General features: G+C 41.8%; 1 long non-coding RNA gene across 1 annotated transcript; it reads right to left on the bottom strand.

Moving 5' to 3' along the window:
• Positions 1-595: 595 nt before the first annotated feature.
• Positions 596-11,064, bottom strand: LOC105733071 (uncharacterized). Its single transcript, XR_001111180.3, has 3 exons — positions 10,180-11,064; positions 1,143-2,065; positions 596-808 (listed from the first exon to the last, which is right to left on the bottom strand). It is a non-coding gene; the product is annotated as an uncharacterized LOC105733071 (long non-coding RNA).
• Between the last annotated feature and the right edge of the window lie 251 nt (positions 11,065-11,315).

The following is an 11,315-nucleotide window of genomic DNA, read 5'->3' as shown; positions in this document are numbered from 1 at the left end:
CCAGTTCATAGGTTCTAAACCTGATGGTGGAGATGTGCCTCACGTTTGGGTACTGTCCATGGTCCCTCTGCCCCACCTCCCTTTGCTTTTCACACTCACACTGGCCCAGCTACAAACAAGGGAATGGTCTGAAGCTCTGATGGTCTGAAGCTTTGCCTGGTACGAAACCAGGCAAAGTCCCCCGTCTTTTCCCTCCAGGGATGCTGGACTAATGAATATTCAGGGAAACCCTGAAAGACATGAGGGGTCCCAGAAGTACACCCCAAAACCCGATGGAAAGTGCAAAGGGAATTAAGCACACAACCTCTGTCTTTCTCTGCTGAGCTGATGTCTCGCCTCGATCTCAGTTGAGAAACTTGGTGGTGGAGCAGGTCGTTTGTGTCGGTCTGTCTATTCCTTCTCACCCCTAATTAGCCTGTGTTCCAAGATGGAGCCAGGATCCTCCACCCCCATCCACACTATGATGAGTCGTCTGTCCCTCCTGGGCACTGCCCCAAAAGGGGAAGCCAGTCTGTATCACCTCATATGTGACTTTATTCTAACAGCTCCATCAGGCGTTCAGTCAAAAAAAAAAAAAAGCACCTGGTGGCCAGTGTCAGAAATATATGGATTATCCCCTTCTTCTCCCTTTGGATCTTATCAAATGCAAATCCTCTTTTGTTCATGATTTCCAAGAAGCAGATTTGAAGACGAAAGTAGATATTTGAGAGATTGGGGTGGGGGACATGGGAAGGAATGAGGGAGAGGAGGAGAGAGGGAGCAGGAATATGTAGAGGACGATCCTCGGACTGAGAGGCAGTTGTGACACCTGTGACAGGAGAGACAAAGTGTCATGATTTGGTAGGAGGGGCCTCAGCGTCCGGCAACCTCTGAGAGTGTTGTGTCCATGCAGATGGCAAGCCCTGGAGCAAAGCTGACCCACTAGAGGAAACCCACTTTCTGCAGGAATGGCATGGTGCTACCACTTCTGCCTTGCTCAGTCACAGGTTGGGAGCAGTCCAGGGAAGAGGTAGCTTCTGCATGAATGCCCCAGTGCATCTGAAGACAGAGCAGCTGGAGAGTGTTCCCCAACCTCCCACCTTGAAGCAAGTTCTCTCAATGGGAGAGCTGAGCAAGGCGCCTCTTGGCTGTCACATGTATACCTGCTATCTTGATATTTTGCTAGCTCTACCCTAGAACTTTCCCCAGGAAGACCAACAGTTCAGCACCTGAAGAAGAAAATAGCATTAGCAATACACGACACAAGCACACTGGTAGTTCTTTTATCTTTTATGTGTTGGCTAAAACAATTATTCCTTATTCCTGAAACAAGAATATTATTTTCCTTTAACTCAATTATTGTATGTTAGAGATAAGAGGAAGCTTCAGAAGTCATTGAGTTGGTTTATGCATGAGGAGATCTGATTTAATTTAAACAGGCTTTCTCTCTTACCTCTTACCCACCATATAGTTCTTGATCTTTCTTCAGTTCATTCACCTGGAAACCAGATATCTGGGTGGTGTGGTAGGACCGCCTGGAGGAATTCCAGGACTGCCCTTACTCTGGCACAATTCTAGTGGAGGTTTCTGTGTGGATTTGATATCCATGGATTGTTCTGGGCCTTATTTAAATTCCAGCAAATGATCTCGCCCCACAGAATGCCCAAATGTGCTTACTTTATTGAGATAAACAGGGCTTATGTTTGTCCTGTGTTCCAAATGCACGTGACTCCATCCCTTGCCTGTTCTACTAAAATCTACCTTCCTGTTATTCACATCCGTGTTGCCCTGACGACAGCTCAATTAACGTAAGTGCGGCATTTTTTGAAATAGCTCAGAGCACATATGTTCTCCAAGTTCTTTGGTCTCCTACACTTGGCTGTAGAATGTTTTTCAAAGCTCAGCAACCTGATTCAAATTGCCTAGAAAGCTTTTAATAGTGGCTTGTTTTTCAGGCACACTGACACCCACTGTGTTCAATAATCCGTGGAAAGCCCATTTTTTGCTTCTTTTTGGCACAGGATAACTGGAACAATCAGATCATGTACTTAGTTGGCATCGCATCAGAGCAGATTTGCTTCTTAACCTAGAAAAGAAATAGGAATATCTCACTAATTGACTTGAAAGCTAGAACATGTGTTGATTTCCTACATCAGGCAGGGTTCTCATTGTTTATGTAGAACTTGAGGCATCTATCCATAGGCTATTAAGTTTCAGGATACAGACAAGTCATTGCAAAAATCCCTTACGCATGGCGCATCTGTATGCTTGTCTATTTTAGGCTAATACAGTGACTTCACTTTGAACTTTCTTTCATCATACTCCCACTTTTTCCTTATGATTTCAAGATAGTGCAAAAAAACATTGAGTCTGTACTGAGTATTGGGTACTATGCACTAGATGCTGTGCACACAGCGGTAAACTGAGATCTTAATTATTTTGCGATATAAATTCCATAAGCGTAAGGGATGTGCTTCCTTTATTGCTGTTCCTTCCATATCATGAAGGAGAAGTTTTACTGAGAGCCGAAAAACATCATTATCTTTCCCAGGAGTTATTGTGGATTGCAGAGCAATTCTACTCAGATACCTAGATAATAATAGCTAAACATTTGTTAAGGGCTTATTATATTAATAATAAATAATAGGCACTATTTGGCCGGGCGCGGTGGCTCACACCTGTAATCCCAGCACTTTGGGAGGCCAAGGCAGGTAGATCACAAGGTCAAGAGATCGAGACCATCCTGGCCAACATGGTGAAACCCCATCTCAACTGAAAATACAAAAATTAGCCAGGCGTGGTGGTGCATGCCTGTAGTTCCAGCTACTTGGGAGGCTGAGGCGGAAGAATCACTTGAATCTGGGAGGTGGAGGCTGCAGTGAGCTGAGACTGGGCCACTGCACTCTAGCCTGGTGACAGTGAGACTCCGCCTCAAAAATAATAATAATAATAGGCACTGTTCTCATATTGGTAGGTAGACATACACAGATATTTTTACATATAGATATGTATGTATATACACATATATACAACCGATTTTCGTTATTTGTAGTTTTTATCTTCTGTAAAGTTGTAACAAACACTACATTAGCAAATATTGACCCACTGCTCCTTTGGGAAATACACAGGTTTCTAAGAGCATCTGGTCACAACATTTTAATCAACTCACCAATTCATAATTGATTTGTTTTAGTTGTGTTTCTTACTTAATATATGATGTTGATTCACTAACATTAAGCTCAACAGCACTGTAACTCATGTCTGAACGAAGCTTCTCTGACACGTATTTTCTCTGTAAGGCACCTCAGCCCTTAGGAACACTAGACAGGCCTTGAGCACTGCACATGGGGAACATTTTAGACATTAAAATCACCCACAGAAAGCACAGAAATGTGAAAACGTGGCATTAGATATACAGAGAGAGAAAAGGACCCTCGTTGCCAGCACGAGAGCTGAAACAAGAAGGCAAGACATCTAGCTGTTTGAGCTCGCTGGGAAATGGGAATCAGGCAATTCTCAAATGTTGCTACGCTGTGCATAGCCACAAATGACCACAAAAATGCCACAAGACTTGACTGATTAACTTGGAGGTTTGAAATAAATATGAGCAAGTAGGCAAAATTGCAAATACGGAATCTATAAATAAAGATAAGTGACTGTATGTGTAGAAGTACACACGTACATCCGTGTCCAGAGGAGGGTGTGTGTGGAGACGTTGAATGCTCACAACAGCCACCTGAGGCAGATAATACTCCTATTTTATAAATGAAGGGAGGAAAAGTTAGGTAGCTAGCCGAAAGCTATAAAGCTGGCAAAGTATTTAAACCCAGGGGTTTGTAATCCAGGGCATGTTTACCTAATACTCAGTTAAGAGTTAACCGTTAGTTTTTGTCTTGTTTTTTTGCTTTATTTTCTAAATAAACAAGTTTCTATTGAAATATAACATGAAGGCAGGAAATTACACATATCCTAAGTGTACACTAGATGAATTTCACTGAATGAAGGAGCCCAGGCAACCAGGACTGAGATCAAGAAACAGACCAGATACCCCTGAAGCCTCTTGAGGACGTCTCCCTGTCACCACCACCTTTCCAAGGGCAGCCACTGTCTTGACTTCTAAGTATTAGTTACTATTTAAAATAAGATTCACATCTAGTGCCTCAACCTTGGTTTCTAAGACCGTTCTTCAGTCAAAGGAACCAGGGCTCCTTGGAGAAATAGCTAGCTCTAAGACTGAAGCAGGAACACCTGGGCATCCCGTAATGCCAGAAAACAAAGAAGTCCTAAGCAGTAGTCACAGTAGCAAAATCATGGAATCACCCTAAATGCCCATCAATGGTAGACCAGATAAAGAAAATGCGGTACATACACACTGTGGAATACTACACAGCCATGAAAGAAGAACACGATCATACCTCTGCAGCAATGTGGATGGAGCTGGAGGCCATTATCCGAAGTGAACTATCCCAGGAACAGAAAACCAAACACTGCATGTTCTCACTTACAAGTGACAGCTAAATGTTGAGTACACATGGACACAAAGAAGGGAACAGTGGACACCAGGGCCTGCTTGAGGGTGGGAGGAGGGAGAGGAGGGAGAGGTGGGAGGAGGGTGGGAGGAGGGAGAGGTGGGAGGAGGGTGGGAGGAGGGAGAGGTGGGAGGAGGGTGGGAGGAGGGAGAGGTGGGAGGAGGGTGGGAGGAGGGAGAGGAGGGAGAGGTGGGAGGAGGGTGGGAGGCGGGAGAGGAGGGAGATGTGGGAGGAGGGTGGGAGGTGGGAGAGGAGGGAGATGTGGGAGGAGGGTGGGAGGAGGAAGAGGAGGGAGATGTGGGAGGAGGGTGGGAGGAGGGAGAGGAGGGAGATGTGGGAGGAGGGTGGGAGGAGGGAGAGGAGAGAGAGGTGGGAGAGGTGGGAGGAGGGTGGGAGGAGGGAGAGGAGGGAGAGGTGGGAGGAGGGTGGGAGAAGGGAGAGGATCAGAAAACTACCTACTGGGTACATGCTTATTACCTGGGGAGGAAATAATATGTACACCAAACCCCCAGGACATGCAGTTTATCTACAGAACCAACCTGCTCATGTACCCCTGAAATGAAAAGAGTTTTTTTAAGTGCTAAGAAAAAAATCCACAATTATGGGCCTGTCAAGAGGACAAAGGGGCCAACAGAACATGCTCCCAGTGGCTTCTGCTGGCACAGTTCAAGCACAAAGATAAATAAAACCTTTTGGATTATAACCCAACACACACCATGAATACCCATGAGTTGATACTGATATAAATGATTGAAAAAATAAGTAAGTGGGGAAAATTCGACAATTTTGGAATTAACTCTTAACTGGGTATCAGGTTAGGTATTAACTATCAGGTAAACATGCTCTGGATTCTAAATCCCTGAGTTTAAATACTTTGCCAGCTTTATAGCTTTCGGCTAGCTACCTAACTTTTCTGTCCCTCTGTTCATAAAATAGGGATAGTAGTAATATCTACCTCGGGTGGCTGTTGGGAGCATTCAACATCTCCACACGCACCCTCCTCTGGACGTGAGTGTATGTGTGTACTTCTACACATACAGTCACTTACCATTATTTATAGATTCCATAGACAATTCTCCAGTGCAGAAGAATTCCAATATATAAAGATAATCTGCCTTCAAGGAGATGGAGAATAACTCTCCACTCCTTAAGTGCGAGCTATGCATAGTAACTTTCTTCCAGAGAATACTGTTCTCCATTGCAGCCCCAACCGTGAAGGCAATCTACCCTTTACTGACCTTCCTTTAATGACTTCCCTATGGAGAAGAATTCAGGTATACTAGACATACTTCAAACTAAGATTCGCGAGACCTGAATTACTGTCTTAATTTTGACACATACTATTGGCTTGTCACAAATTTTGATCCTCCTTGCAAAATCGAAAAGAGAATTCTCTTTTGTCCTTATAAGTTCTCATAATTGTGGTTATATGTACAGGCTCTCAAGACTGAGTGCAAATATCAACACTGCCACCCACTAGCTCTAGGCTCCTAGATAAGCAACTTGATCTCTTTCCACCTTAATATCCGCATTTATAAAGTAAATAATAGTGCCTGCATTCATGAGTGTTGATGAGGATTAAGTTACATGATACATAAAATGTGTAGCATCTGATGTAGAAAACAACCAATATCTATGAGAAGCTAATAATAATAACACCAATAATAATATGCCTGCCCTTGGAGATCTACCCTGGTTCCGAGATCATCTCCAGACAAGTCTTGGTTTAAAAGCAAAAAGCAATTCTGTGATTTCTTCTGCTTTTCTGGCTTCTCAATCCCCCATCTGTTGGACACATATTTTTCTTTAAATATGTTGATACATTTCATTGACTGAGAGTTGAGGTCCCACTGTCCTAGGATCACTTTTCCCCTAATCAGTATCTTTGCGAATCCCTACTCTGCTTCCTTAAAACTCAGTTTCACAGTGTCCTCAGGGGGCTGTCTCATGTTTCCTAATTCAGCATTTATTTTATTTTATTTATTTATTTATTTGTGAGACGGAGTCTCACTGTGTTGCCCAAGCTGGAGTGCAATGGCACTATCTCAGCTCATTACAACTTCTGCCTTCCAGTTTCAAGTGATTCTCCTGCCTCAGCCTCCCAAGTAGCTGGGATTACAGGCACCTGCCACCACGCCCAGCTAATTTTTGTATTTTTGGTAGAGACGGTTTCACCACGTTGGCTAGGCTGGTCTCAAACTCCTGACCTTAGGTGATCCGCCACCTCGGCCTCCCAAAGTGCTGGGATTACAGGTGTGAGCCACCATGCCCAGCCTAATTCAGCATTCTTAAGGAGCTCATGGTAGTACCCAGTTTAGTCATAGCTCTGACTGGAGGTACTGTGGTTTCTTTGAGTATACAAATAACTCTGTAATTAGATTTCAGTCACATACGTGGCAAACATCTACATACAGATCTTTAACGCTTCATATCTAGAAACAGATTGAAGAAAAATGTGGAGCACACCCATTCCTTTACAATTAAGCCAAGTGGAAAGTAATATCTCATTATAGGCCTTTATTCAGTGTGTAATTTCTATTCGTATGTCATATAGTAGACAGTAAATTAGAAAAAAATTAACTGAGATTCAAATGCTAAATTCATATCTACCGTACTTTGATATTAAAATGTTTCTTTGTTAAAGACTCAAAGTAAGCCTCAAATCCTCTCCAACGGAGATGCAGACAACTTTGGCAGGCAATCGTGAGCTCCTTCAATCTCCACCTTCTCTCCTGCATGAATGCTTGCAAGCCAAATTCCCATCAGCAGGGCAATTTCGCAAGCTTTACAAACTAATCTGTGTTCCTATTAGTAGTCATTATGAAATGTTTATGACACACAAAAATATGTGAACACCCATGGAACATCCACTAGTTTAGAAAAGCCAAATGGCCAGTCGCAATGGTTCACGCCTGTCATCTCAGCACTTTGGGAGGCCGAGGCAGGTGGATCACCTGAGGTCAGGAGTTCGAGACCAGCCTGGAAAACATGGTTAAACCCCATCTCTACTAAAAATACAAAATTAGCGTGGTGTGATGGTGCACACCTGTAATCCCAGCTACTGAGGAGGCTGAGGCAGCAGAATCACTTGAGGCCAGGAGGCAGAGGTTGCAGTGAGCTGAGATCACACCATTGCACTCCAGCCTGGGCAACAAGAGCAAAACTCTGTCTCAAAGTAAATAAATAAATGAATAAATAAATAAATAAAATTAAAAAGCCAAATGTTGATAATGAATTAAGCCCCACCCCATGACCTCCTCTCTACCCAACAAGAGTATCAAATATGTGAAAAGGTTAATATGAATTATCCTCTTACAAAGATCAGGAAATATAAGGTGATGTCTGGTAACATGCCCAAAGTTGTAATAAAGCAAATGGACATTCAGTCACAAGTGACTATAAAGGGAAATTCACACCCAAAATTTCCTGGACAAACGATGAGCAGAGTAAGTCCAGAGGGTGAAGAGAGAAACGGAGCTTTCAATCAGAGTAGGGAAATTCTTCAGAATAAGTAATGTATGTTAGTACTTCACAGTATGTGGATTTATTTCCCAGATTATGACAACACAGGGAGACAGCAAGACCAGGAAAACCCTGGACTTGGAATTCAAAACCCTGGGTTTGGATATCTGGTATACTTACTCATCAAATGTGACATCAGGAATGAGACAGAGTGTGATAGTGTATCAGTTAGCATTCAGCTGCCAATAGGGGCGTCAGCACAGCTAACTTTTAATGATCTCACACACAATGAAATTCTAGGTAAATGGTTGCAAATTTGGTGCAGTAACAAACTGATGTTATCAGAGACGTGGTCTTCTTCTTATCCTCCCTTCATCCTTCATACCATTTCTCTATTTTCTGTCTCTGTCATCCAAGATATGAGATGAATTTTTTTTTCCTTAGGCTAATTGCCTCATGGGCTTGACCAAGATAGCTGCCACAGAGCCAGAGTCATTCTCTTGCAGAATTGCATTCATGGCCGGGAAAACAGGGCAAGGGGCAGAACCAGGGAGCTGTCTTCTTGCACCTGACCCTTTCCACAGAAAGAAACATCTCTCCCAGAAGCCCGTAAATGGAATTCTCCTTAGATCTCATTGGTAACATGGTTACCCTGAACTGTGAGGACAATCATTTATCAACTCTTGACAAACAACTTTTCCAGAAAGAAAATGAAATGATTCAACTGCTTGATATTCAGCTAACAGAACCCATCAAGGATATACCTCATTATTAATGGAATTGTGTGTTAATTCATGTCTATACTTGTATGCACACAGTCACACGTATGTTTTGATCATAAAATAATTGAGATACTTATGCCCTTTTATCAGAGTAGAACAAAGTAAATGTGACCAGAGATTTCTACCCTTTCAAATAAGTAAGGCATTTTAAGATTACTTTAGAAATAATTTGCTAATGACAATTACTCTTAAATGGTCCTTAAATTTTACACATGCGCTTAAAAATAATAAAACTATTTATGTAGTAATCACAATTTTAGTCATATGAGTCTTGACAGATTTTGTAACAATCACTGGAGTTTGACTACACCTGTGATTAAAGCCATTTTTAGTTTTATTTTTGTGATTTATTACGTTATTTTTCTGTGTTTGCTTTTTAAATAATTGCTAGAGGAAATATACAACCTTTTATAAAAGTAATTTGGGGTGTAAACTAATTTTTTCTCTTTCCAACTCAGACTTTTGTTGCTATGAAGAAAATTAATGCAAATTATCAAAAAGATAAGTAACTAATAAGCTTAATGTCTACTGGGAATGAGGAAAATTATATTCCTCTTATAAAAAGGAAAAGTTATTCACCTCTGCCAAGAGTCATAGAGATAGAGAATACTCACACAGAGATTTGCATAAATTGACTACAGACCATTGTAAAAAAAAATGAGACTCAAAAAGATAAAACAGGAAGATGGGTAAAGATAAATCTCTAGTTGTTTCAAAGAGCTAAGAAATACATGAGACAAAAGCCCAACAATTTGACAAATAATTTCAGGGACTTTGAATGACATATTTCTTGGAGAACAAAAACTATGCTTCTAAAATGTCAACAAATTCTGAAAGAATTAAAAGTAAACACAGGTTAGATTAAGCCATGGTTGATCATGAAGGATGAACGTCATGCCTAGATACTGATGTATTTAAACGTTGTACACACATTGATCTTTGAAGACGATGCAATATAATGCTGCTATAAAGAGTTGCTCTTCTTTTATTGATTCTTAAGAGAAAGATATAAATTTAAGTGTTCAAAAGTCTTTAAAACTCCATACCAACTGCCCATGAAGAAGCCATAGTTCTTAACTTGTTCCCTTTCATACCTCCAGCATCCAGCACACAATAATATTCTTGGTAAAATCTTAATTTTTACTATCTTTATAGTATTTTTAATCATTTTTTAATAAAAATGAGCCATTTCATTTTAGTAAAAATTAAATCACAAATATGAAACTGCAGTTCACTTCAAGGCGAATTGGTAGAAATAAGCTTTCAGTGGTAAGATTAGAGATATTAACATGTAAAGGAAAGCTGCAAATATCACCATAGCCCAGGAAAAATGCAAAAAGCTATTGAGTAGTCAGGATCTGTTACTCCATAGAGGAGCTGTATCTCTTTATGCAACATTTAGTAATTATTTCTAAGCAACTACTTACCTGATTCTTTCAGAATTATTTAGGTGGAAAATTCAGACTCTTTTCCCTTAAACTTGGATGTAACTCCCTCTCAAGAGGAGAAAACTCAGCCTCCCACCCTCCTCCATGAACACAGGATTTAGGAGGGGAAGAGACTTCCTGTTACCTCCTCATTGCTTTTCCAAAGCACAGCTCCCCGACCTTGAAATAAAAACACCCGTGTTGAGGCTTATGGTACTCAGCTTTACTGATCTCTTCTATCAACATCCTGACTCTCTCCCTGACATTTGTGAAAGATTCGAGTATCTAGTAGCTGCCTGCTTTTCTTCTCTATCTCCACTCCTGAAAACGCTGCAGATGCTCTCTGTGTCTTAAAAGGGATGATTGACCTTATATCCTGGCATTAAGTACTTACTACCCTTGAAATTCTCAACTGCAGACTTTACCTCCAAAGCCAACTGAGCCACCCCATTCCATGGCAACTGTAGGGCGTGGCCTTTGCTCTGAAATCTTCAGCTTTGCCTTATCACTGCAGGCTCGTAGTCTTCCCTCTCACTCCAAGCTTGAAATCCTTCCCTGTTGCATTCTCGATTTAAAAATCTAGTCTGCTGGCCGGGCACAGTGGCTCATGCCTGTAATCCCAGCACTTTGGGAGGCCGAGGCAAGTGGATCATGAGGTCAGGAGATCGAGACCATCCTGGCCAACATGGTGAAACTCCGTCTCTACAAAAAAAAAAAAAATTTAAATCTAGTCTGCACCTTCATCTCAGCACATAGAGCCCTCTGCAGTCTCTTCTCTATCCGTTTGTGTCTCTGCATTTGCTACCCCACACAAACAGACGTGCCCCTTTCAAGACATCCTGGAAGACTGTGTTTCCAGTGCAGCTTTGAGCTTCCAACACGGTGCTTCTTTTGTCCTGCTTCTTCTCTTTTGGTTTACTCCTACTCAGTCCTTCAAAACTGGTCTCAAAGTGTTCATTTCTGTTAAAAGCCTTTCCATGCGCCATCTGTGCAGTCTGCTTTATTTGCTACTGGCTCCCAGAATATCCTTTATATAACTCTCGGGTACACTCGCTAAGGCCAGGAGGACGTCTTGCCCACATTAGTAACTGCAACACCTGGGACAAGGAAGACCGTAGCTAGGACAAGCCTTGAGG

Source organism: Aotus nancymaae, unplaced genomic scaffold, assembly GCF_030222135.1.
Source record: "Aotus nancymaae isolate 86718 unplaced genomic scaffold, 86718_ANA_hifiasm-v0.15.2.pri h1tg000014l, whole genome shotgun sequence".
In the NCBI taxonomy this organism is placed as follows: Eukaryota; Metazoa; Chordata; class Mammalia; order Primates; family Aotidae; genus Aotus; species Aotus nancymaae.
The sequence above is the reverse complement of the archived record's forward strand: the minus strand, read 5'-3'. Positions and strand labels throughout refer to the sequence as shown.